Below are 25,729 nucleotides of genomic sequence, written 5' to 3' on the forward strand. Positions count from 1 at the left end.
TTATATCCATTTCCCAGATACCAATGATACTTCAGACACAGGTAGCATACAAACTGTACATTGAAAACACACCTAAAGCACACACACCACAAAATAATTCTGGAAGCTGTGGTTTATCCCTCACAGAGCCACCTAGAAACTACAGTTCCCAGGATTCTATAGGAGTAGAGGTACTTTGAATAGGCTTTAAACGTATGGTGCATATGCAGGTCCTGAGATGCAGATATTCACAATGGTACAACGACTAGCACAGAATGCCTCATTGTAGGCCACACATACTTGTATTATTCTGGTGGCAGATGTCTCTGATGTGTTGCACCATCAAATACAGGCCATGTAGTCAGTTTGTTGCTCGTCTTTGGTGAGGATTTGTCTTTCCAGTGTTCTAGGATCAGTCTCTTTGCAGTTGTGAGGGCTCTCAGAAACCACTTACGTTGTCCATCAGTCGACTCTCACAACACTGGAATATATTTCACAATTAAATGAGTATAATTAAACCTTAAAGCAAGTACTTTATACCAAAATAATATGGTCCATAACCCCTGCCCTGCTCCCGGGGGGGGGGAGCAATAATGGGGCACATGTAAATAATGTATATTAAACTCGCTTGATCTATGCTGTTACTGCCAATAAACAGCTGATGCAACCAGCATCTCTTTTCTGAGGGGGCAAAGAGGAATCCAATAAATTTGGAAGAGCAGTTTCTGTTGGATTCAGGATAATATTATGAAGATTAAAAAAATAAAATAAAGAAATTAATTGAAAACAAAGCCAATTGTGATTGTCTGCTAGTTCATTGTTTTTTATTAAGTTCATTCAACTTATTCATTCGGGGTACCATGGCCAGTGGGTTTGCCACAATCACTTTCTCCGCCCCCCCATAACATTTTTTCATAATGCAATAAAATTAAAAACAAACTAATTAAAAAAAACAGAAAGAGAAAAATAAAAATAAAATAAAATGCAGAATCCACAAAATCACTTTTAGATAATCCTGCAGATGACTCCCAGGCATACTGGGAGCCAGTATGAAGTAGAGGTTAGAGTGTTGGACTAGGACCTGGGAGAGACCAAGATTCAAATCCCTGCTCAGCCATGAGACTCACTGGGTGGCTTTGGGCTGGTTGCAGTGCTGTTCTGAAGACAAAACGGGGGTGGAAGAGATTCATGTACTCCTCCCTTGTAAAATTTGTTGCACTTTTTCCTCTTTTTTGTCCATTTATTTCACCATCTGATACAGCTGTCTTTGCACCTTTTTGTTGCAAAAATATTTGGCATGTGCACACACACATTTGCACATTTGACTGCAGTTTTAATACAGACGACGACCATTTTGCGCCAGGTTCCATTCCTGGCCCCTGCGCACCTTGGTAGAGTGTGCATAAGCCCAGTGCGCCCAGCCCTCTTATGTTCTGCCCCTGTTACACCCCCATTGTGCCCCTTCTGGGTCCAAAAGGACCCACGTGTCGGTGGTTGTACGTCAATTGAATGCATGCAAAATGGTCGCTGCCTGTATATTAAGCCCCATCTCCTCTCGTGCGTCATGGGAAGCTGCTTTCATTGGCCACCGCCTTCCTTCTCCCCATCACACCTTGTCCACTCTTCCCTATCCTCTTCAAAGGACCCGCCAATTTACAATTTAAAATAGTTTTTGCCCAATGCCTCCACAGCAAATGTAACCACTCCCAGCATTCTGGGAGCCACCGTGCCCTTCTTCCTCAGAGCAAGAGGCATTATGAGCGGCAAACACTCTTCAAAACCCTTGCCAAGGCTGCTAAAAAGTCTGAATTGTAAGCTAGGATTGTATCCCGGCTTGCAGTCCTGGCTTACAGGGCGAGTGCCAACACCAGTTTTCCCATTCAGATGTCATAGTGATCGGTGATGGTAAATGATTATTTAAACTGGGGGATTAGGGAGGGAATCATAACCCATAAGAGGAGAGGAAGGAGCTTGCCTGAGGCTGTGTACACACTTACACCTTTAAAGAACCTTCGGAGCACGTTCTTTCCCTCAAGGAATTCTGGGACTTGTAGTTTTACCCTTCACAGAGTTACAATTCCCAGAAACCCTTAACAAACTACAGGGCCCAGAATTCTTTGAAGGGGTGGGGAATGTGCTTCAAATGTGCTTCGAAGTTATCGTGTGTATGCAGCCTGAGGGTTATCCCCATAGCGCCATTGCATAGTTTAGCATTTAAAATGGGCCTGGTTCAGATGTGTGTCGGACTGCCCTCTTATTATAATGTTTCTCCCTAATCCCCCCCCCCATCCCCAGCTGACCCTGAGGAGGTCAGTTCCCCAAAGGCCTCCTCTCTCTTCACTTCGCCCACCCCACCCGCCACGCCTCATCATCTTGTAAATTCCTGGGCCGTGTCGCCCTTTCATCGCATCTTGTATATCGGGGCTCTGGGACCACCTGGCCTTGTGGGGTCAGAATAACTGCGGTCACGGTCTGCTCTGCATTAATTAACCTTTGATCCTTAACGGGCACCCCGGGAGAGGAGAGGCGGGAGAGCCTCGTAAAAACAACAGGGAGATTAATGGCAAGCAAGCAATTTCACTTTCAAGACTTTTGGACAGCTGAGGGGGGCGGCGAAAGGAGCCCATCGGACGGGTAGTGAGGGTGGGTGGAAAGGGGGCTTGAGCGGCAATCTGGGAACTAGGGAAACCTATCAGGCTGCAATAGCAAGAAACAGGGTTGCCAACTGATGGAGGGGGAAGCAGCCTGGCTTGCTCCTGCGCCCTTGACGCCAGTTTGATTTGCAGAAATCAGCAGAAGAAGCTTTTTTTTCTCAGCATGGGGATAAACTTTACCAACTGCGCGAAAAGCACAGCCGCAGAGGCCGGTTGAAAAGTTGGCGGCTCCGATGCAGTGAGTCCAGCCATAGCTGCCAAGTTTTCCCTTTTCTCGCGAGGAAGCCTATTCAGCATAAGGGAAAATCCCTTAAAAAAGGGGATAACTTGGCAGCTATGCAGATTACTGTACTTGGCTCCAGGGCATAGTTTTAGAATTTGATCTTAAATTGTAGGTTGCAGGCATGAAAACATCGGAAGATCATTGTATGTTGGGATTTATTTCTACTGAATCCATTAACTCAAATTATACATTAATATTAGAAGCATACGTACAGCACAACATATATAGCTTCTTGGGCCCAAATCTAATTATTAATCACAGTGCTTTTATATATACTCTCATTTTATATATACTCTCTTTTATATGTACTCTCATTTTCCTACCCATATTGAAATACTGCCCCTCAATGAGACCAAACTTAGATTCACAAAATGTTTAGGGGTATGTGTACCCCTGCGTCCCCCCAGAAAAAAGCACTGATTAATCATTAGCATCTTATTTGTGAGTTTTTCTGATATTTGCAAAGGCCTCTGTGCCATTTCCCTCTCCCTTTCTAGTTTAGTTTTAATTGATCTGACAGCTATTTAATTAATACATGTTTACTTTGAAATAAGCCCCTCCCCACTATGGGGCTTCTTCTCTTGTGCATTTAGGATTAATATTGCATTGTTATTCAGGTGTTGTTGTTTTTTAATTCCTGCTTTTTTCTGGTTGCAAATTCACTTTCTCCGCTATAAAGTATTATCTTGTGCTATCAGCTGCTTAGAAATGTTTAACTGATTATTTAATTTTAAATTTACAGAATGAAACCAAATAATTAAAGGTGTATTATCAACATCTCAATATAGTTTCTTTTTAAGGATTTGAAAAGATGGGTTTAATAACTTTAGTAAGCAGTTTAATAAGCAAAAGTGACACTCGGTATTAGGAATGTGGGGAAATGTCAGTTTCGGGTTCTCATTTTTCCAACAATAAATTTAGTTCTCCACATTCTCACATCATACACACACACTTTGTGAAAATTCACAAGCTTTTCTCCTAATATGCACATTATTGCAAAGCAATTTTCTATCATGTACTCCATTTTTCTATTTACAGGTAGGTAGCCGTGTTGGTCTGCCGTAGTCGAAACAAAATAAAAAAATTCCTTCCAGTAGCACCTTAGAAACCAACTAAGTTTGTTATTGGTATGAGCTTTCGTGTGCATGCACACTTCTTCAGATCCATTTTTCTATGTTATTTTCACTTATATGTATTTATTTTCACACTTTGCCCTAGGGTATGCAATTACTTGACTGGAGAACCGCGCTGCAAAATCCGGAGGCGTTTAAATGTTGAAGGATGCCGTTTCAGTTCATGAATTATTTTGGAACACGAGAATTAGGTAAGTTCACCTTTAAATGCAAATTGAATAACACTTCTCCCTCATTCCCACTTGATGGAAGGAAATTTCGCTTTGGGAGTCTTTAAGATTAATCTTCCCTCTTATTGTCAGATAAAAAAAAGGCAAACTGGATTTAAAACGAACAAGTTGAACCCCCACAAGTATTGTTTATGACATCCTGTCATTTAGCTGAAAAATACTGTAGTCAAGGAGACTGAGAGAAAATTCATACAAGTCTTTTTAACAATTACAAAAAAAGAATAATTATAAAGTCATGTTTTGGAACAGGCATGGGATGTGGCCCTCCAGATGTTGGACTTCAATTCCCTTCATCCCTGGACACTGGTCATGCTGGCTGGGGCTGCTGGGAGTTGGAGTCCAATGTCATCTGGATGGTGACGGGTTTCTACATTCTTGCTATATGGAAGAGCAAGGTATTCCAGCACTGACCTCCGCCAGAAATTATCCACTTCACTTGCCTGTTGCTGTGGTTGCTAGAAGGAAAGCTGGACCAATTTCTCTCTGATATGACAACTAGGGATTGAAATCTCTGAATATATTTGTTCTGCGCTACCTGTGTTTGTGTTCATTCATAAATCCATTTCATGTTATTTCCACATGAATCTGGTGTTTTTTTTTAAAGATGCATGAAAATCCCAATTTAAATACGAATCTACATTTGTATCCTTGAATAGGTTTTCTCAGAAAATGTACCATGTGCTGCAAAATAGATTTTCTCGCAAACTCTGCATATATTTAATCAAATGTAAACTTTGGGAAAGTGGGAAATCCAAAGGATATCTATTTTCTGATCCACTCATTAAATCTTGGGAGGTGCAGTACAAGAATTCCTCAGGCATCCTTGACGACAACTATCTGCTTTGGATACAAAATGGAAGGAAAACCTCTAATAATAATAATAATAATAATAATAATAATAATAATAATAATAATTTTATTTATAGCCCACCCATCTGGCTGGGTTTCCCCAGCCACCCTGGGTGGCTCCCAACAGAATATTAAACAGAATAAAACTTCAAACATTAAAAACTTCCCTAAACAGGGGTGCCTTCAGATGTCTTCTAAAAGTCAGGTAAAATCTCAGGTATGAATGTAATCCTATTCACCCTAATTTGAGTAAATACCACTGAAGTCAGTGATAATTATTTTAGAGCAGCATTCATCAACCCAGGGCTCGCCTGTTCATGAGGCGGGGTGAGGCTCCACCTGCCCTGCCGCCGCCACCACCGCCAGTTTCCACGAGATCTCTCCAGAAACTGCCACTGCTGCTTCAAGGGCAAGGCCACACAACGCGGCAGCGGTATCAGCAGAGTGTCTGTACCTTCCGCTTTCACTTCAGGCAGCAATATGGGATGCACCAGCCTGTGCCCTCTAAGTGTTTTGGACTACAGCTCTAATCCGCGTCAGCCAGCACAGCCATCCTGCTTGGGGCTAATGGAAGTTGTAGTCCAAAACATCAGGAGAGCAGATCAGCAAAGGCTGTTATAGAGGGACATGCATGGGATCGGGGATTCGGGTTTCTTTTTTCAGCATGTTGGGCATAGGTGGGTGGAATTGGTGTGTCTCTGTATGGACTGCTGCGACAGCTATTTATGACAGTCCTGTTTATTAATCAGTGCTAGGGCAGTGGGGGATTGAAACTGTGGTTCAGACTTCAACTGCTCTGCTTGCAAGTGTGTCTTTCTCACTTGTGCTATATTTTGGGTTTGCGTCCATTGAAGCTTCATATTGGACGCTATTGCATTTTATTTATTTATTTTGATATTTCAGGCCCATGATACCCTTGAACAGTGTGAAAAATATTTAAGAGATTGCTCTCATTTCTTAGAAGGTAAATGTTCCCATTAAAAAATGGGGTTTTTATTTGATAATTCATTAACTCCACAGGCAATTATTTGGTTGCCATCACTGTGTTCCAAATACTGATTTACCCTACTATGATTATGCAACACTGGGTACATTTAGATAATGAATTTGATTTTTTTTAAAAAATGATTTTATATAGGTAAGTCCAGATGACCCTGGGGGCTGTTGGTAGGTACCTTTCCAGGGAAGGGAAGTGTAGGCTGGGGTGGAGTTTCAGGTTGAAGGCGGTGCCTTTTCTAACTTGAAGCTCCACCCCATTACTCTGTACACTCATCCCCTTAAAAGGCACATGATCATTTGGACTTACACACATCAAATTAATAAAAACTGGACTTCAAATAATTCCACCGCAGCGGACAGTGAGGAAATGCAGTTTTGGGTAAAAGGCAAACCGCTGTGGAAGAGAAACAGTGCTGAATGTGGTGGAAACAGGGTGGGATGGAAAATGATGCTTTCTTACATCCTTAGCAGCTATGTGACAGCACAACCCTGCGCATGTTTCCTTAAGCAGTAAGTCCCATGGTATTCAACGGGCCTCATTCCCGTTGTCCCAGGTTGTCCCAGGTGGGCAGGCACAGCACTGCCACCTCTCTTCCTTCCCCCAACCCCCTATTTTATGCAGTTCCTCTTTCCTGACCTGCGGGATGGGAGAGGAAAGTCACATTCTCCAGCAAAAGTTGGATGAGTTGCTACACCATGCCCCCTTCCCATAGCCATCATCTCATAGCCATCAGGCCCCTCCCAGATGACCTTTTTAATTACACATGTGCGATGTTTGCGCTCATGATCTACCGGGATGGTCGTACACGATCCTGCTTTCGATACTGTTTGTGCCTGCCAAAGGTCTGCGGCGTCCACACTGCTTCATTTCCAACCAACGCATATCCTGTCATATGTTTTTGCGTGTGAGAGAGCGAGAGCGTAACTCTCTTTGTCTCTCAACTTTTTCACATGTATCATTGCGGTGTCTCCAACCTGGGTTTATTTCACGGTTCGTGGCGTTGCATGGATCCATTTGCCTTTTGCTCCCTTCTCCGGCTCCCTCTTTCTCGCTCTCCGATGCCATCTGCCCACCTGTCCGCATGCGTTTGGGGATCTGTCTTCTCGGGGTGTTTCCTCCCCCTTCTCCTTGACACACTGTTTATCACTGTCAGAAGCCCTCTCGCTCAGTCCAGTTCCATCAGGGAATGTAGCAACCCCAGATCAAAGCCCCAGAGTTCTGGAAAGCTCTTTCACCACCAGTGGCTCATGGTTCCAGGCCTGGGTGAGAAACCTGAACATCCAGGCTTGCATAGCTCATTAATGCTTCAACAGATCATTGGAGGCTCTATTTCCCCTTCCCCATCAGTGGATCCGATCTGACTCCATGGGGCGACCGTCTGCCATTTACCCAAGGGCTTGTAAAACTCGCCAAACTTCCTCATAAACTCCCAGCAAAGAAGGTTTCATTTTTAAGAAACTCCAGCCCAGCTGATATCAGATTCCAGGAACCTCGGTGGAGAAGAGTGGTGGACGCGATCTCCAGACACGAGCAATCGGGGGGGTGAAAAGGTTGGTTTGCTATCATCGCTGTATTGTGTCACTATGTTATTGTATCACATGGAGGGGTTTTCTCCCCCTGCATTCTTTCCCCTAATGCATGATAAATCCTAGTGCAACCAGCATGCGCAGCCAAACCCGAAAAATGCGACCAGAGAAATATTTAAGGCAGCAAAGTCTGCAGCATTCGCGTGGATATGTTATCTGCATTATATCGGCCTTACCGATGTTTTGTGGAATAATGGGAGGTAGATAATACCCCAGCTAGCAAATGCAACAGAATGCGGACACGGTTATTGCAGACCGGGATGTGTGGCACCAGAAGCCTGCAGTGTTTATATTGCAGCATTATCCAAATGAAGCCGTAATATCTCAGCTGACGCAGGCAAGGAAAATTAGTCAGAGATTAGCTAAGCGATCGAGACAGCTAATGTGCCGGAGCTTAAATTGCTAAATATATCCATAGTTACAGCAGACCTTTGGTAATAAAATGTGTAATAGATGCCAGGAGATGTGACTGGTGTTGTAGCTAGCGGCTCATTAGTTGTTTATATGCTTGGGCTCAGTGACAGTTTTGTGGAGAACCAGGAGAGCTTTTTAAGGTTTCCTGAAATGTATTTTTTTGTGGTGGTGGTGGGGGAAAGTTCCCCCAAGTGTTTGAATCTCAAAACTTGCAAATATTCCATCTCTTGTCCCTCCGTCTTCCTGAAATCCCGGGGAAATCTTGAGTTGTCCCAAGTGACATGTTGAAATTATTATGACCTTCCGTTTAATGTTTTGTTAGTTTATTACGTTCACCGCAGCTCACAAAATGAACAGGAGCTGGGCTGAGTAGTCTGCTAGCGTGAGCGATTCCTCTGGCTATGGCAGCTTTATGTTGATGTTAGCTAGCCAATTTCGGTGTAATGGATTCTATATTGCTTCAATGCACGCAAAAATATCTGTCGTTACATGTTATGCAGGGGTTGCAACTTACATATGCAGTAGCTTCTGCTATACATTTTGTGCGCCTTTGGAGAGAATTTGTTTTGAAATCATTGCAGTTGTTGAGGGTGGGGAGGAGAATTTCATTTAACCTATCCGTACTCAGTTTGATTACATTAACAATTTGGTGAAAATCCATTACACACCCATAACATATTCAAACTTGGAGCAGGCCAGGACCTCATTTGAGGAGATTTAAAATCTTCTCTTACATTTCTTGTTGCTGACATTGGATCCTCACTAACATGGTGTTTGTTGAAAATGCACTAAGGAAAAAATACGTTTTAAAACTGTAAAGTTTCACCTCATTTAAATTAAAATGGGTTTAAAACACCACCACATTACTGCTTTGCTGGTCAGATATTGAATTGCTGTGAAATGGTTCTTCTTCATAACTTGTACAATTCGATTCTGGGTAAAATTTCCTACTCCACTTTTGTAAGCAGCTACTTACAGTATGTAGTGTGTATGATATCAGGTGGGGTTGGTTTTTTTAATGGTACAGAGGACAGATAGACTACCAATGCAATCCTATATATATATATATGCTTAGAGTAAGTCCTACCAAGTTCAGTGGCACTTATTCCCAAGCAAGCGTTTACAAGATTTCAGCCTAAATGCCGCAGTTAAGAAATTCTTCCAGTTCTAGGAACAATTCTAGAAATGACCTTTCTGTTGCTAATAACAATAATACCATGAAGCAAGAGTTAAGGAGATGTATACACAATTCAGGGGCTTTTGGGGTGAACTTGAAGATTTACTTCAACATTCCCATCCAATATTAAATATACTTTTATTATATTAGATGGAATATCCTAGTGGAGCTAAAAATGAAAGGCAAAATGATAATATTTCCATGGTGCCTGGCAGCCAGCAGTCCCTGGTAAACTGTTTTGGAAACCTTCAGATCATGCGTTTTCCTACAGCTAAGAAATGCTCATGGCCTGCTCATGTGAGATTTGTATTCTTTTTCTTTGGATCGTAAATATAGCTTCCCTTCCCAGCACTACCGTTATCTGCAGCGTTTCAAGGTTTAGCAAATGCAGGCAAAGTTCTTAGAGAGGGTATTTGAAGGATCTACTTGAGTATTAGGTACAAATTCAGTGCATTCCCTCCAGCCACTAGACACGCTGAGAAAGCAGGCAGTTTATTTCGTTTACTGTATTTGGCAATTGTCATCTCCCCAAAGCAGCTTACATCCATGGAAAAGAAAAAGGGGAAATGAGAGCCTGGTCCTGCCATCCTGAAAAGACAAGGCAGTCACACAAGAGGAGCGAAGAGGAGGGAAAAGGTAGAAGGGAGAGAGAGAGAGACCAAGTTAACCAAGGCCAAACAAAGTGGTGCACTATGAGCATTTAAACCCAGATCTATCCATGCTCCTCTTCCCTTGCTGCTGTTCTTGCTTGAATGGTACTTGGTGGCTCTTCTTCTTTTGGCCTATGGGTGGGAGCAGCATGTTCTTGCCTGCTTAGCAATCCCAGGGTAATAATTGTGCCTCTGAAACTGGTAAAGCAGGAGAGAATAATGCTCTAAGGAGAACGGATTACAAAGGGGAATTGATTGAATAAGCCACATCCTCCTCGAGCTGCAAGGACCAAGGACAAGTATGAGAGAACAGAGACGGTCCTGGTAAATGCGGGGCAGGTGGAATTATATATGTTCTTTTGGGCGCCAAGAACTGTAAACTCCTATACAGTGCTGTATGTATTCCATTCAACGTATGTAGAAGATAAACAATGGAAAATCTGTTGCTCCATAGTACGGGAAACTTGTATCATCCATCATTGTTTGTTTGTGTTATCACACTTAAAGTTGAGGTGTGAGGATGGCAATCGATTTTCAGTGTTTATTTTTGTTTGCCTTTTAGACAGTAAGGGGTGCAGCTGATACCAGAAGCATGCTCTTAAGTGCCGAAAAAGCGATGGTGAGGGTTTGTGTTTTTCACATTAGTTTTGGGTTTCCTCCTCCCTACAAAAGTTAATAAAAAGGAAATCAAGCCTTCAGACATATTGGTTTGCTCCCTGACTTCCTTATTTACATACATATACAGGAAGGGTTGTTATTTCCACCCCGGCTCTAAACATATTTACCTGTAAATGTCACATGAATTTCCATGAGATTTGTTTCTCAGGAGGTATATTTCAGATTGCCGTCTTCAGCTATTCCTGTCCCCTGCCAGGTTTTACCTAACCACTCGACAATAAAAGGAACCGTGCTTTCTCAATTTCTCAGCATTGCAAAGCAGTAGGCAGTAGATTTAAGATTTATTTCGTATGTTTTTCTTTTAAAACCCTTCCCCCTAAAAGGCTTAGCAAGTGGATAATCTGTCATGGATTTAAAACCCATACATTTCAGATGGGGAAGAAGGGTTGTTGTTGTTTTAACCAAATGACTAATCTTCCAGAGTATGTTTCTGATCCTATTTTGTATATATTATAGCATGCTCAACATCATGAATCTTTCTATAAATTTGTAAGGTAGGGGGGCCACAAATGTTATCCTGCCCTAAAAAAAAAACACGCATTATTATACTTTAAAGATTATCCAAAGCAAACCACTGATGAAAACTCACAAATTCTGGGCACAGTCCAGACAAAGTGATTTTTTTTTAAAAGACCGATGGATTTCAGAGAGAAGGGAGATTTACAGGGCAAGCCTATGCAAGATATACGTCCCACCATATTCAGCTGGGCTTGCTCCCAAGTTAATTGTGCATAGGATTTCAGCAGAGGGCTCCGCTTTTGATGGGTTCTGGCTCTCTAGTTTCGGGATAAAAGCTGCAACTCAATCCCAGGACAGAAGGAAGAGAAAACATTTGCCACTGCTGTCGCTTCGTATTTAACAATTGTTGCCAATTTTGGGTGGCATTCAACTAAGTATTACTCAGAGTAGACCCACTGAAATTAATAAACATAGCTAATTCATTTCAGCGGGTCTCCCTTCAGTAAAACCTGTTTGAATACTGGCCTATGTGAACATTATAATCACTAATAATTTGACCCATTGCTCAGTTAGTGAATTTTGAAATATTACTGCCAATAATATTTTATACAACTAGAAGTTTGGGGCAAAATTGGCATACTCTTGGGAAAGGAGGTGCTCTCCTTGAACATGGTCCAAGGCCTTGAGAGTACTTATGTACAGGCTCTTTCTCAGAATTAGTCACAGGTGCAACACTTCGCTAGAACGGGCCTACCATTATTTAGAGGAACAAATCAGCATGCAATAACAGCAGAGATTGCCAGCCAAAGGCAGAGATTGGAGAGCTACAAAACCCGAAACGTAGCCAGAGAGTCTGGGAAGAGGGGGGGAAACCCATTTGAAACATTCCGATTGTTCTATCTGCTACTGGGATCTTTCGATCATCCATCATTTCTATTACCGCGGAAATGCAACCCTGAAAATAATTGCATTATAACAACAATACAGAACTCTCTCAATCACAATATTTATTGCTCAGTGGAGAGTGAGGTGCTGTATCTCGCTGCACTTAAGTAGTCTAAGGCAGCTGCAGTCCTACACAGAGAGTAAAGGTGCTTCCAGATGACCTGTTTTGTAGAGCAATTGCCCTGATGTGTTTGCAGGGAAATTAGACGACGTTGGCTATTTAATGAGCACCCGCTCTTATCTACTTGGCAGGCAGCTCGATGACCTTTGCATTAAAGCAAGTGTCATCCCACAATTTGCAGTTCATTTTTCCCACCCAAAAGTCCTGTCTTTTGGAGAAGTCTTTATTCTTTCCCCCCAACAAGCAGCATAGATCAGCTTGGATTGCGCATCCTGAATTTGCCAGTTACATGATTGAAGTCTACCCCAAAATAAAGATAGTCTGGAAGAAGAAGGTGGGTGTCCACTGGTGTGGGATTGGTGGTGCTTATGCATGCAATTTTTGTGCAGCCTCCCATCTACACAACATTGTGTGTTGCTTCCAGCAAAGTTTTACTCAGGGCAGACATGGGATGAGGGAGAAATCCAACTCGGTTCACATTTAAAGGGGAACAGTAGTGGAGCTGTCTTTTTAGGGGGGGGAACAAACATAGTTGGAGTACAGCATTTTTATGTTTTTTTAAAATGGTGCGGTGTGTTCTATTACCTTTAGGGTTCATACAGACTTCCTTTTGTGCTGTGTTTCTTGGCACAGGTCTACGCTTTAAAGGGCCGCGTCCGAGAGATTTTCTTTTTGCCCTGGTGCTTTCCCTGTAAAAACCTGCCCTTTACCACTGAAAACCCAAACTGATGTTTGAACGTCAAAGAGCAGGAGTTCGCAGGCAAAACTCTGGGGCAAAAAAGGTGCTCAGACATGGCACTTTAAGGCATGGATCTCTTTCTAGAAAGTGCTGTGCAAAAGGTAAGTGTAGGTGAGCCCTTGGTGGGTTTTATAATGTGTCATTTTAGCAATGCTTCCTCCCCATTTTCAGACCTTTTGTTTGTTAGTTGGAAATTGATTAACGGAAAACTCTTACTAATGCTTTATTAGAAGTAAATTCTTTTGTGCCCCGTCAAGTTAGTTATGTAGTGATGGGGGGGGGGGGCGGATCTATCAGTTTCAGTTTCTCTGAGCTTCTCATTTTCCTAGTCTTCAGTTCACCATACGAGACTTCATGATCACTTCCTCTCGCACTTACACGGAATCCATATTTTACAGTGCAACCCTATACAGATAGATGTATGTTCCTATGAGTTCAAGAGGACTTACTCTCAAGTAAATGGGCATAGGATTGCAGCCTAGGTTACCTTTGAAATCATTATTGTCAGGTAACATCTTCATTTCTTTGTTAGTAAAATAATAATAATTGCCCCCCCGTCTCTTCAACCTGGACCCCAAACAGCAAGAAAAGGGCACAGTGATTTATTTTTGAGATGTTACACACATCAAAGGTTTTCACACTGTCCCTTTCCTGAAATACATCTGCCACAACGGTGCCCTTTCACTGGCATCTGGCAGTTGGCATTTCTAAATCTTGAACATGTTCTCAAGCCAAGCTGTGGTTTTCCACAAATCTGCTGAGTCAAAGGTTCAAAGATAAAAAGAAAAAGAGCAGAATGAGATCAGATGGCCCCGCCCCCCAAAAATCTCTCTCTTTTTTTTTTTTTTGCTTTGGATGAATTAACCTGAAATTATAGCTGCCCTGGTGCTTCTCTGCTCATGATACAATTTCTTCTTCTTCTTCTTCTTCTTCTTCTTCTTCTTCTTCTTCTTCTTCTTCTTCTTCTTCTTCAGCGATCACTTGTTGCTGAGTACGATTGTCTTCCATGAACACAGTCTTAACAGTGAGTCCGTAAGTGACAGTGGAGGCCAATTGTGGATCCACACGTCCTTCCAGAATGGGGGCATAGGTTTCCAGGTGGGAGTTAATCATGGTGAGGGTTTGCCAAACATGCCTTCCTCTTCGCACCTTTCTCCCTTTTGTCCTGAGTTCGAGCATCTTCAAAGTCCATGACATCTTTGGTAAAGGCTGTTCTCCAGTTGGAGCATTTGCAAAGTCCATGACATCTTTGGTAAAGGCTGTTCTCCAGTTGGAGCATTTGCAGGCCAGTGTTTCCCAGTTGTCAGTGTTTATACAATATTTTTAAAGATTTGGCTTGAGAGAGTCTTTAAACCTCTTTTGTTGACCACCAGCATTACACTTTCCATTTTTAATTATGCCAATAAGGAGTCCTGTTCCAGCCCCAAACATGCACTGAATTCCCATGGTTATGACATTTTGGACTAATCCAAAAGGGGGTTTACACGTGTAGAAATGAATCCGAACTTGGGAGAAATGTGGAATATAAATACATCAAACAAACAAACAAACAAACATTCCCTCATTCCTGGCAGGAGACACCTGATTTAGAATGCTTCTATTTCCCCCAAAGTTCATAGTTTTTGCAATGAGGAAAGTAATAGGGGAAGAGGGGGGTGGCCCTTGCTTTGACACAAGATCATCTAACTGCCCCTTTATGCTAACGTCTGAAGTGTTGAGGATTATATTTCAGCGTTATCTGAGGAAGTGGATTCTGGTTCATTGACAACTTTTGCCATAATAAATCTGTTCCCCACAAGACTCTTTGTTGTTTTTACTGCAACAGACTGAACGTGGCTACTCTTCCGGAAAACAATTTTAATGTTTTTGGGGAGGCTTACACTGGGCTAGCCACAATCCTCTTTTTAATAAAACAGTTTGTCCATTTAGAGTAGCAGTTGCAATGTGATCTGAATATAATGCAAATGCAAGCCTTTATTGAGAGATGCACTCTGCAGGGAGACTCATGCTCTGGGAATGACTGAGAAACGTTTTGTAATCGAGGAAAGTCATGTAAAGTGCAGATATTCCAATCTAAAGCATGTTGTAATTCAGAAACTCCGTCGGATAGCTGCAGTGTTTAAAGAATCAGGCGTGCTTGGAAGAGACTCTGATTAAGTTGTTGATCATTTAATCAGTGTCTAAGGAAGTTACCGGTACTTGTTCCAGTCATAGCTGCCAAGTTTTCCCTTTTCTCGCGAGGAAGCCTATTCAGCATAATGGAAAATCCCTGAAAAAAAGGGATAACTTGGCAGCTATGGTTCCAGTCTGAGACTGGTGGTTCTAATTAGAACTGGGCAAATAAATTCTGTAAATGAATCTGGCTACTCCTACTAGAAGGGCATAACTAAGTTAGGGGCACAGAATCTGTCAGTTTTTGGTTCTCCTAGTTCCTCATTTTTCCCATCTTTAATTCAGTTCTCTACATTTCCACATCAGTTTGTGATTTATTTATTTTTTACAAAGCCCTCAAGAAAATTCATCAGCACCCTAGTGCAAATTTCTCCTGACATACACACGTTTGTATGCAGTTTTGCCTATTGTACATTTTCCAAAGCAACTTCCCCTAATATAGCCATATCTTGGTTTTCGAACAGCTTAGTTCTCGTATGTTTTGGCTCCCAAACGCCGCAAACCCAGAAGTGACTGTTCTGGTTTGTGAACTATTCTTGGAAGCCGAACGTCCGATGGGGCTTCCACGGCTTCCAATTGGCTGCAGGAGCTTCCCTTAACCAATCAGAAGCCGCACTTTGGTTACTGAACGTTTTGGAAGTCGAATGGACTTCTGGAACACATTCCGTTCGACTTCCAAGGTATGTCTGTATACTGTAATGCATTTTCCCGTAAGCTATTTTCACCAATATATGCAGTTTTATACACATTTTGCCCTAGTATATGCATTTCTGTCCATGTTACTTGGCTGGAGAACCCCATTGCAACTTTCAGAAACAGGTGAATTTGAAAGAATGGCTGTGTTTCAGTTCTCAATCTGGTTTGGAAAGTGAGAATTGTAGGGACATGGGTGGCGCTGTGGGTTAAACCACAGAGCCTAGGGCTTGCTGTTCAGAAGGTCAGTGGTTCGAATCCCCATGACGGGGTGAGCTCCCATTGCTTGGTCCTAGCTCCTGCCCACCTAGCAGTTCGAAAGCATGTCAAAGTGCAAGTAGATAAATAGGTACCGCTCCGGCGGGAAGGTAAACGGCATTTCCGTGAGCTGCTCTGGTTCACCAGAAGCGGCGTAGTCATGCTGACCACATGACCCCGAAGCTGTACGCCAGCTCCCTTGGCCAGTAAAGCGAGATGAGCACTGCAATCCCAGAGTCGTCCGCGACTGGACCTAACAGTCAGGGGTACCTTTACCTTTACCTATAAATGCAAACTGAATCAAATTTCTCTCCCATTCCTACTGGTGCCATTTTATCACATTCCCCACCTCTCCAGGGTTGCAAGAATCAAGTACAGTGGTACCTTGCAAGACGAATGCCTCGTGGAACAAAAAACTCGCAAGACAAAAGCGTTTTGCGATGTTTTTGGTGACTCGCAAGATGAAGTTTTCTATGGCCATGCTTCGCAAGACGAAGTTTTTTGGCGTTTTGTTTGTTTGTTTTTTGCCGCGGCAAACCGCGCTTCACAAGACAAAATTATTGCAAGACGAAGCGACTCATGGCACAAATTAATTTTGTCTTGTGAGGCACCACTGAAATTTACCAACCTATTGGGTTTTTTTTTTATAAAAATTAAAATCTCAGGACTGGAATTGGTTATTTGTTAAAGAAACAAGCTATTTTGACTCGGGGTTGGGTAGATTCAGGAATGCTGCAACTGTATCCTGCATTGCAGATCCTGCACTGAGCAGTTGGGGGGTGTGGTTTCAACTTGATGGCCTCCAATAAACCTTCTAACTATGATTCTAGCAAGTGTCCACACCATACATTTAAAACACCCTCCCAAAGAATTCTGGGAGCTGTAGCTTACAGAACTGCACTTTCAAGCATCCTCAACAAACTAGTTCCCAGGATGCTTTTGAAGGAAAGGCGTATGCTTTCAATGGACTTTACATGTATTTTATTTTTTACGATTTCTAAAGATTTATATGCCGCTTGATTGTAATAAAACCTCAGGGTGGTTTACGAAAAGAATAAAACAACCACGTTATCGGGGGGGGGGGGTGCTGGCCAAAAACAACTGTTTAAAGCAGGGGTCCCCAAACTAAGGCTTGGGGGCCGGATGTGGCCCAATCACCTTCTAAATCCGGCTCGCGGACGGTCTGGGAATCAGCATGTTTTTACATAAGTAGAATGTGTCCTTTTATTTAAAATGCATCTCTGGGTTGTTTGTGGGGCCTGCCTGGTGTTTTTGCATGAGTAGAATGTGTCCTTTTATTTAAAATGCATCTCTGGGTTGTTTGTGGGGCATAGGAATTCGTTCATATTTTTTTTCAAAATATAGTCCGGCCCCCCACAAGGTCTGAGGGACAGTGGACCGGTCCCCTGCTGAAAAAGTTTGCTGACCCCTGGTTTAAAGCATTCAGAAATGATTAAAATCAATGATAAGCTAAAAAACAGATGAAAACACATGTCAGCGCTATAGATGTATAGTGTATACACATACAGTCGTACCTTGGATCTCGAACACCTTGGCTCCTGAACAAATTGGCTCCCAAACGATCAAAACCCGGAAGCAAGTGTTCCGGTTTCCAAATGTTCTTTTGGAAGCCGGGTGTCTGATGGGGCTTCCGCGGCTTCCGATTGGCTGCAGGAGCTTCCTGCAGCCAATCATAAGCCGCGCTTTGGTTTCCAAATGCTTTGGAAGTTGAATGGAGTTCTGGAACAGATTCTGTTCGACTTCCGAGGTACGACTGTACAAACATTATACAGGCTTGCCTAAACAAGTGTGTTTTTAGCAGGTGCTGAAAAGAGTTCAGTGAAGCTGCCTGCCTGGTATCAGCAAGCAGGGAGATCCCAAGGGTGGGTGCCTCCACATTGGAAGACCAACTTCTTAACAAATGCTGAATGAATATTATGTTGCACCTGTAACAGAGCCAGTTCCACAGAATGAGTGGGCTTTGAAGGGTGGCTGTGACCAAGCCCAGAGCAGGGCTGCTTTAGGATGGCCTGAGTGTGCATCTCAATTTGTTTTGCATAAAGTTTTCAGGGAAGTTAGTTGACACCGACTGTTTTATTTAGCATTCTTTATGATTTATTTGCAGAGAGGTTAGCAGACATTGCAGAGGTTAGCATAATTGCGTCAAGCAATTCTTCTCTCCATCACTTATCACAACTGGTCTGTTTCTGGGGGGGGGGGCAGGTTTGTTGTTGCAAGAGACCAAGTCAACTTAAACCGGATGACCTAGGTGTGTGATTCCCACCTGAAAATAGAGACGGTCTTGGAAGCACCCTAGATTCCTAAATCTGGTTTGGGGGGGGGAGTGCTGCACAGTAGTTCCTTAACTGACTAGAAGGCAATGAAAGTATTTATGCTAGCATGGCGGGGAACTGGGGAGGGGGCCGGAGACGTGAGGCTTTTAATATGGGGGGGGTAGGCCCAGCCTGTGGTCAGTTAGTTCCAGGTTAGGGGCTGGATATCCAATGGCTGGAAAATTGCCATTCTCCCCGTTGAGGTATTATTTGGCCCTGTCGAGAGCGGGGGCTTGTTTCCGGCAACACTTGGCCCCTCCTGGGTTTAATTTGGCGTAGCAGCAAAAGGAGATGAAACGGAGATATGCCGGTGAGAGCCAAGAACCATATATCCTCAAACGATGGGAGTTCACGCCAAAAATGCTGACATCATGGAAAAGGATGTCACACGAAAGCCAAAGCCTTGGGAGAAAGCAGGAGAGGGAAGGAGGCTGGCCTTTTGGCCAACAGGAAGCCCTGCTGCTTGACGTTTGTTTAAGTAAAGACACATGACAAAAATTAGGTATCCACCTAATCCTGAAAAAAACGCAAACGCTTTTATTTTGCTCTTCTGGGAGGGGGCGGGGTAAACTGGTAGCATGGAAGCCTCAGAAAGAGGAAGGGAGGGTGGCCAAAATTGGGGATTCTCCATATCTCCCCATGAAAAAACGTTCAAAGAAGGCAAGTGGCTGTGAATGGTTTCTGAGAGCTGGTGTCATTTGATGGACAGTGTGTTGGGCTTGACCTCCAGAGACTTACTGGACAGCTTTGAGCAAGTGGCTCTCAGTCTGCAGCTGCCTTGTTCTCCAAAACTGCAATTCCGTGCTGGCTTACTTTTTTCACAGAGCATCCAGGCAATTTTCAGCCCAAATGTATTCCGGAGTTTTCTGTGTTGTCCTCCCATGTTTGTTCAACGTGGCAATTGCACAACCAGCCCCGTCTTGTCTGAACAAAGCAAGTGTCACTGAATTTATTTTATTTTAAATAAACATATTTGATTGGTTTTTACAGAGGCATGCATGACAAATGAATACATCAACATCTCACCCCCCCACCTTCACCTTTAATTAGACAGTTACTGTTTGCAGATATAATCTGGTTGTTTATATTAGTCGTTTCCATGCAACCTGTTTATTGTGCATTCCTTCCTAATTGTTTGCACAAACTATTGGGGGTGGGATAGATGGCATCAGTTATTTATTGTGCAGTTGTTCTTATTTGTTTGTGGGAAAGTTATATTTCATTGCATCAAGTAATTGTTACCCAACAGTTCGCGGTAAATTTCCTCATCACTTTATTTATTGCCAAAAACGCGGTTTGGGGGGAAGCAGAATTGTTTGCACGGCAACTCCCAATCAACTTTAACTACCTAACTTGAATTAGTTGGTATGTGAATGAATCCTACATGAAAATATTGGTAGCCTGGAAGGAGCCATTGCTTCATCAAGAAACAATAAAATAGTCTGGACCAGGCACCCCCAAACTTCGGCTCTCCAGATGTTTTGGACTACAATTCCCATCATCCCTGACCACTGGTCCTGTTAGCTAGGGATCATGGGAGTTGTAGATCCCAAAACATCTGGAGGGCCGCAGTTTGGGGATGCCTGGTCTGGACCTACAAGAAGGAAGCTTTTAATTAACAATTCCAAGGACCTTTGCTGAATGGGAACATTATCAGAGGATCTTGGTCATGTGGAAGGCCATTTCTGGATAATATATATTATGGATGTATTATGTGTGGAACTTCTGTTCGACTTCCACTTCTAGATAATTGCAGAAAAGCAGAGCCTTCGCAGCACTAGAGGACCTTAGCAGCACATGGAAGCAACCCCAGTTGCCCTGTGGAAATAGCAATCTGCTAGCTCACATAGATGCTTTCAGGCTGATTGACCCAACAGAGGTTAAAGAAAGTTCTTTAGAATGATAATAGGATCTGAGCACAAAATCTGAAAACTGCTTCACAGGGAACCTGCAGAAGCTGTGTTTCTTTGCATTACAAATATGCAACATAGAGTGTTATTGTAAAGGTGGGTGGTGATGAATAGATTGGCTTTAATAGAGTTGCAGCAAAAAAAACCCGAAAAGCCCACTGTGAGGTTTTCAGTACCGCTGAATAGAAATCTACAAGGAGATTGCCCAGGAAATACATTGAAATTCTTCTCTCTGAAGGAGGGATGCCAGGCTATTTGTATATCATAGCAGCAACTTTAAAGGTTCTTTCTCCCCACTTTGGGTTTAGCGGGAGGCAAGATTTCAGGGTGGGGAGACAGGAGGTTTCACAGCAAATTGCATCAGAGTACTTGGATACGCTGAAGATTAAACTGGGAGGAGAGGAATTATGTTAAAACAACTTCCACACCATACATGTCCTCCCCCTCCCCCCCCCGAAAAATCCTGAATGCTGTAGTTTGTGAAGGGTGCTGGGAATTATAGCTCTGTGAAGGGTAATCTACAGTTCCCAGGATTCTTTGAGGGCAGCCAAGTGCTTTAAAATATATGGATGTGATTATTGTGGTGACTTTTTTTAAAAAAACCACTTCCCCTGTTTCAAGTGTTCAAGGTATGAGTTGCCCTTGCTTATGTTGCTAAAGAGGGAGACATCATTCAGCAGGCTTGAAAGCTGCCTCATATGGAGTCAGGCTGCTGGTGCATTTAGCTTGGTTTGGGGCAGCCAGTGTGCAGGGGTGGACTTTGGTAATCTTTAGTAATATGGCGTCTTGGGTGAGGCCAAATTTGGCTCCCCCAAATGGATCTTCTCAGTTATGGATCTTCTCAATTTTGCACCACCCACACTGCCCTAAATTTGGTGCGCTTCAGAGATGTAGAACTACAACTCCCATCAGCCCCAGCCAAAATGGCCAATGGTCAGGAGTGCTGGAAGCTGTAGTCAAGGAACATTTGGAAGGCGCCATGATAGCAGCCAGGGAAAAATCAGACAGGGGGTCTTTCCTAGCCCCAGGTAGAGATGGAGAGGCTTTAACTTCCAGAGACCTTCTGCAGGCAAGGTATGCAGTATCCAGATTTACATATAAGCTAAACAAGCTACAGCTTAGGGCCCTACTCTCTTGGGCACCCCCCAAAAAATTAAAGAAAAAACCCCTGGATGTACATTTTCAAAAATACAAGATTAAAAACTAAAACAAAACCCACATACAGCAACAGTGTTTTGTGTTGTGTAGGCTCCTATGATGTAAGTAATGGGCCCCGCCTGCTAGCCTGCTCCCTAAAATATCACTGCTTAGCTCATTTCTATGTATAGGGTACCTACATTCTTCATGGCCTGGTTGCATGGCAACTAGGGTTGCCAGACTCAATAGAGGACAGGACTTCTGTGCCTTTAATTGCCCTGCTCTCTTTTGAGCCTGGAAACCTTAAAGAGAAACCAGCAGACCCTTTGCTTGGAAATTAAACAAAGGGTCTGCTGGTTTCTCTTTAAGGTTCCCAGGCTCAAAAGAGAGCAGGGCAATTAAAGGCACAGAAGTCCTGTCCTCTATTGAGTCTGGCAACCCTAATGGCAACATGTGCAAATGGCTTTAGATACCTATTAGGTCCATAAATTACCATACAGCATATATTCAACACAAAAAGCAGTGAAAATTTGTTGTTGACAAAGGACAGCAGGACATATAAAGGGCCCCATTACCTTCAGTAGCTTAGGGCCTCATCAAACCTAGATCGGGCCCTGGGTATGCCCCCTTAGCCCTTCCCATGCAGTTTCAAAGGCCGGGAAAGTTTTGAGGGAGCTTCCCTTCCCACAGATTTTTCTAAATGGCACCTCTGCTACTCTGGATCTATTTGTGAGCTGAAGCCGTCAGCCATCACACCCTGCATGCTTGGAGAAGGTGATGCAACATATGTGTAACGAATTAGTACAGAACCAGGCCTGTGTACAAGAACGGGTGGAGGAGGGAAGTGGCAGTCATGTGGATAGTTGTGGGGGGGGGGAGCTGCTTTTAGCCATGATTTATGCTTCCCGTACCCCCTCCTGCGGTGGCAATGACTCCAACCACCTGGCCTCTGGGATGCGAAAGAAGTGTCAAAGTGTAAAATCTAATAAACATGTGAGGGGCGGATCAGCCCCTCTGACTCACACATTTTAGGGCTAGGAGAATTCAATTTCTTATTTCAATATCACACACACACCCCAGCTTTATCTGTTTGCTTTTAATGCTCTGCTGTTGATGTGTCAATCTCTAAAGCAGGACAGGTCCCAAAAATGCCCTGATTATTTTTTTGGCTGCATATACATTACTGGCTTAAAACATAGCAAGGTCGTATTCTTTTTCTCAGTTCGAACTGGAGCTGCTTTATAAGAATAATAATAATTTTTATCATTTATACCCTGCCCATCTAGCTGGGTTTCCCCAGCTTCTCTGGGAGGCTTACAGCATATCTAAAAACACCAAGTATTAAAAACCTCCTGATTCAGGGTTACCTTTAGATGTCTTCTAAAAGTTGTGTAATTCTTTATCTCCTTGACATCTGAAGGGAGGGCATTTCACAGGGAAGGTGCCACCACCAAGAGGGCCTTCTGCCTGGTTTGGTGTGGGGAACACCTCAAAATGCAGTACTTTATAAGAAATTATTGGATAGATGTGGATTGTGGCTAAAATTGTGTGACTTAGGGAAAGGAGATAGATAATTCTCCCTCTCCCCACATACAAGAAGATATGGGGTGAGAGCAGCAGCAGCAGCAAAAGTAATTTTCATTTTGCACGGTGATAGAGTTTGAGCCATCTCTTACATCTTCCCCCAAACCCTGTGGGAGAGGCCTGTTTCTCCCAGTCTGTGGGAAAAATTGCCCCACACAGGGCCTAAGATCTCTTTCACAGCCATAACTTGAAAGGAAATTCATTCATTCCCAAGGAGGAAAAAAGAAAGCTATAGTGTAAGAGAGCATGAAATAAAGCAGCTTCAATTGCCACAGTCCCTTGAATCAACACTACTAACAGAAATGGAAATCTACTTGCTGGTGGTGGGATGGAGATGTTTTAAATGAGTTATTTTCTGAGAGAGGGAAGTTATAGGGGTTCATGTCAAACCAGGATCTGCCATGAAAATTACAAGTTGACCTTAGGTCAGTCACTCTCTCTCAGTTGCAGATGAATCCACCTCACAGGCTTGCTGTGATTATAAAATTGAGGCGTGTGCAAATAGATAGATAGATAGATAGATAGATAGATAGATAGATAGATAGATAGATAGATAGATAGATAGATATAGATATAGATATGCCTCCTTGAAGGAAAGTTGAACTATAAAGTTGGAGCCTTTCTAAAAGTTGTGCCCTCTCCTTCACCTATTTCAGGTTTGCATGAACTTTCATGGTTACAGAGTGGTATGCAAATAGCGCTCTGTACATGCTCAGTTTCCCTTTCATCCTTATTATTGCATCATGTGTCTCCAGACTGAGCCTTTGCAAAAGAGTTTCATGTTTGGAACACTACCTTAGAAAACAGCTTCGGGGGCTAAATTCTTGGGAGCAGAATGACTGCCCTGGAGCAGCGCTCTGGCCTCTTGAGTTAAAACCAAACAAGGAAGGCTTTCAAAAATATATGCGCACAGATCAGCTTTTATCTGTGTAGCTTACCAATCACTGGGTGGTTTCCAGGAGATGCCACAAATGCTCCTTTGCTTGCTGGTTGCATTTGTATCGAGCTCAGACAGGCTGCACCCGTTTGGCTGTGTGAATTGAGTTGTGTGAATTGGGCTTCAGCAGATATCAGATACGTAGTACCTAATGCTTCCCGTTCCCTCACCCCACAGAAATTTGAGTTCCCTGGTTTGCAGAAACTTGGGGGGGTTAGTTGGCAATGGTGCATCCTCACCCCCCCTAAAACAACAGTTTTTCTTTTGTGTTTGACAAATGATTTATTGACGTTCCAGATGTTTTTGAAACCCCTTTTTTCCAATTTGTCAAAATAGCTTTCGCTCCTGGAAGGAGCGGGGTGAAGGAGAAGGAGCAGTAATAATAATAATAATAATAATAATAATAATAATAATAATAATAGAAATAATGACTTGGTTCCTCCCCTCTCTTTAGTGACTGTGCCAGTTTTTCAACCATAATGATACAGCCGCCAACATCCACCCACACCCCAGACTCAGCTTTTAAGTGTGTGTTTTTTCTTCCCTGCCCCTCCATGGCAGGTGTGAAGACAGAACGGTTGTCAGTGGGGATGTTTAGAGTTTCAGAGAGGGGCGTAAAATCGAATTTGGGACGTTTCACCCTTTGCAGTGGAAAGGGAGAGGGGCGGCTTTTATGCAGAGCATTTGAAGCATGCAAAAAAGAACAGAAAAGCAGTTGTACTGATCGAGACTAATGGGGAATACCTGTGATTCATTCCTTTAAAAAGAGGGGGACTCACTCCAGTAGCAGCACACAAGACAGCTTGAAAACCACACTCCCTGACACACAAACCCCAGCCAAAGAGTGTAGGAAGCAGGTTGTGTTTCCTGGCCGGCAACGGAAATGCACTCCACACATGCTCAGAGACATTTCACCTCTGGTTTTCTTTCTTTCTGCTCCTCCTGCTTGCATTCGCTTGCGAGCACTGGGAGGGGTGGGGGCAGTGATCGTTCTTTCATGTCATTTGCTGGTTGGAGTCCTGGGTTGGGACCCAGGACACCCGAATGTAAAAATCCCCATTCAGCCATGAAGCTCAAAGAGGAACTTTGGGCCAGTTGGTGTCTCTCGGCCAAACATACCTTGCAGGGTTGTTGTGAGGATGAAGTGGGTCTCTGGGGCTAGTCAGTGCCTGTCTGGGAAACACCATCTTAAGTTCCCCCATGGAAGAGGAGCAAGGCAGAAAAGGAACAAATGAGAAATTGTTCAATACAAAGTAAATGGGCTCCTGCCGGCCAGTGTTTCATGGCCATTTAAACTACCGTAGTAGAGGAAGATCATCTCTGTGTCCCTTTGAGTGGGAGACGTGCACTGTAAGGTCCTGTTGTATTCGCTCTGCGGGAAGGAGCAAGGCACACACTCCGGGTTGACGAGAAGCAAATAACTGATGGATTCAATTTACTGTATTTCTGTGCTGCTTTTCATTTACACGACTCACAAAGCAGCTTGCAAACAATAAATATCATAGACGTAATAGAAAATCACAAGTACAACACAAATCATATCGAATAATGAACAAATCATCAGTAAAACAATTAAAATTTATATAAAAAGAAACTATTAACGGAGCAACTAAAAAAATAAGCTAAACAGCACACTCTGACGAAGTGTGCATGCACACGAAAGCTCATACCAAAATAAAAACTTAGTTGGTCTTTAAGGTGCTACTGAAGGAATTTTTTATTTTGCTTCGACTCAGACCAACACGGCTACCTACCTGTAACTAGCACACTTCCACTTTGTTTGGTGTATCTTAAACAGCTCTATTATC

The 25,729-nt window shown here is 43.1% G+C and overlaps 1 protein-coding gene across 8 annotated transcripts in view; it reads left to right on the top strand.

The window, feature by feature from the left end:
- The first annotated feature begins 7,295 nt into the window (after window positions 1-7,295).
- The window catches only part of NTN5 (netrin 5), a 34,798-nt gene continuing 16,364 nt past the window's right edge, over window positions 7,296-25,729 (top strand). For 2 of the 8 annotated variants that reach the window (XM_088655052.1, XM_088655053.1), the window contains exons 1-2: window positions 12,096-12,492; window positions 12,792-12,998. The gene's annotated coding sequence lies outside the window, so the exon portion shown is untranslated. Of the gene's footprint in view, window positions 7,679-12,095; window positions 12,493-12,791; window positions 12,999-25,729 lie in introns of those variants that run through there. The other 6 variants (XM_088655051.1, XM_060281642.2, XM_088655055.1 and 3 more) reach the window with 4 other exon arrangements.

Source organism: Zootoca vivipara, chromosome 12, assembly GCF_965207765.1.
Source record: "Zootoca vivipara chromosome 12, rZooViv2.hap1.1, whole genome shotgun sequence".
In the NCBI taxonomy this organism is placed as follows: domain Eukaryota; kingdom Metazoa; phylum Chordata; class Lepidosauria; order Squamata; family Lacertidae; genus Zootoca; species Zootoca vivipara.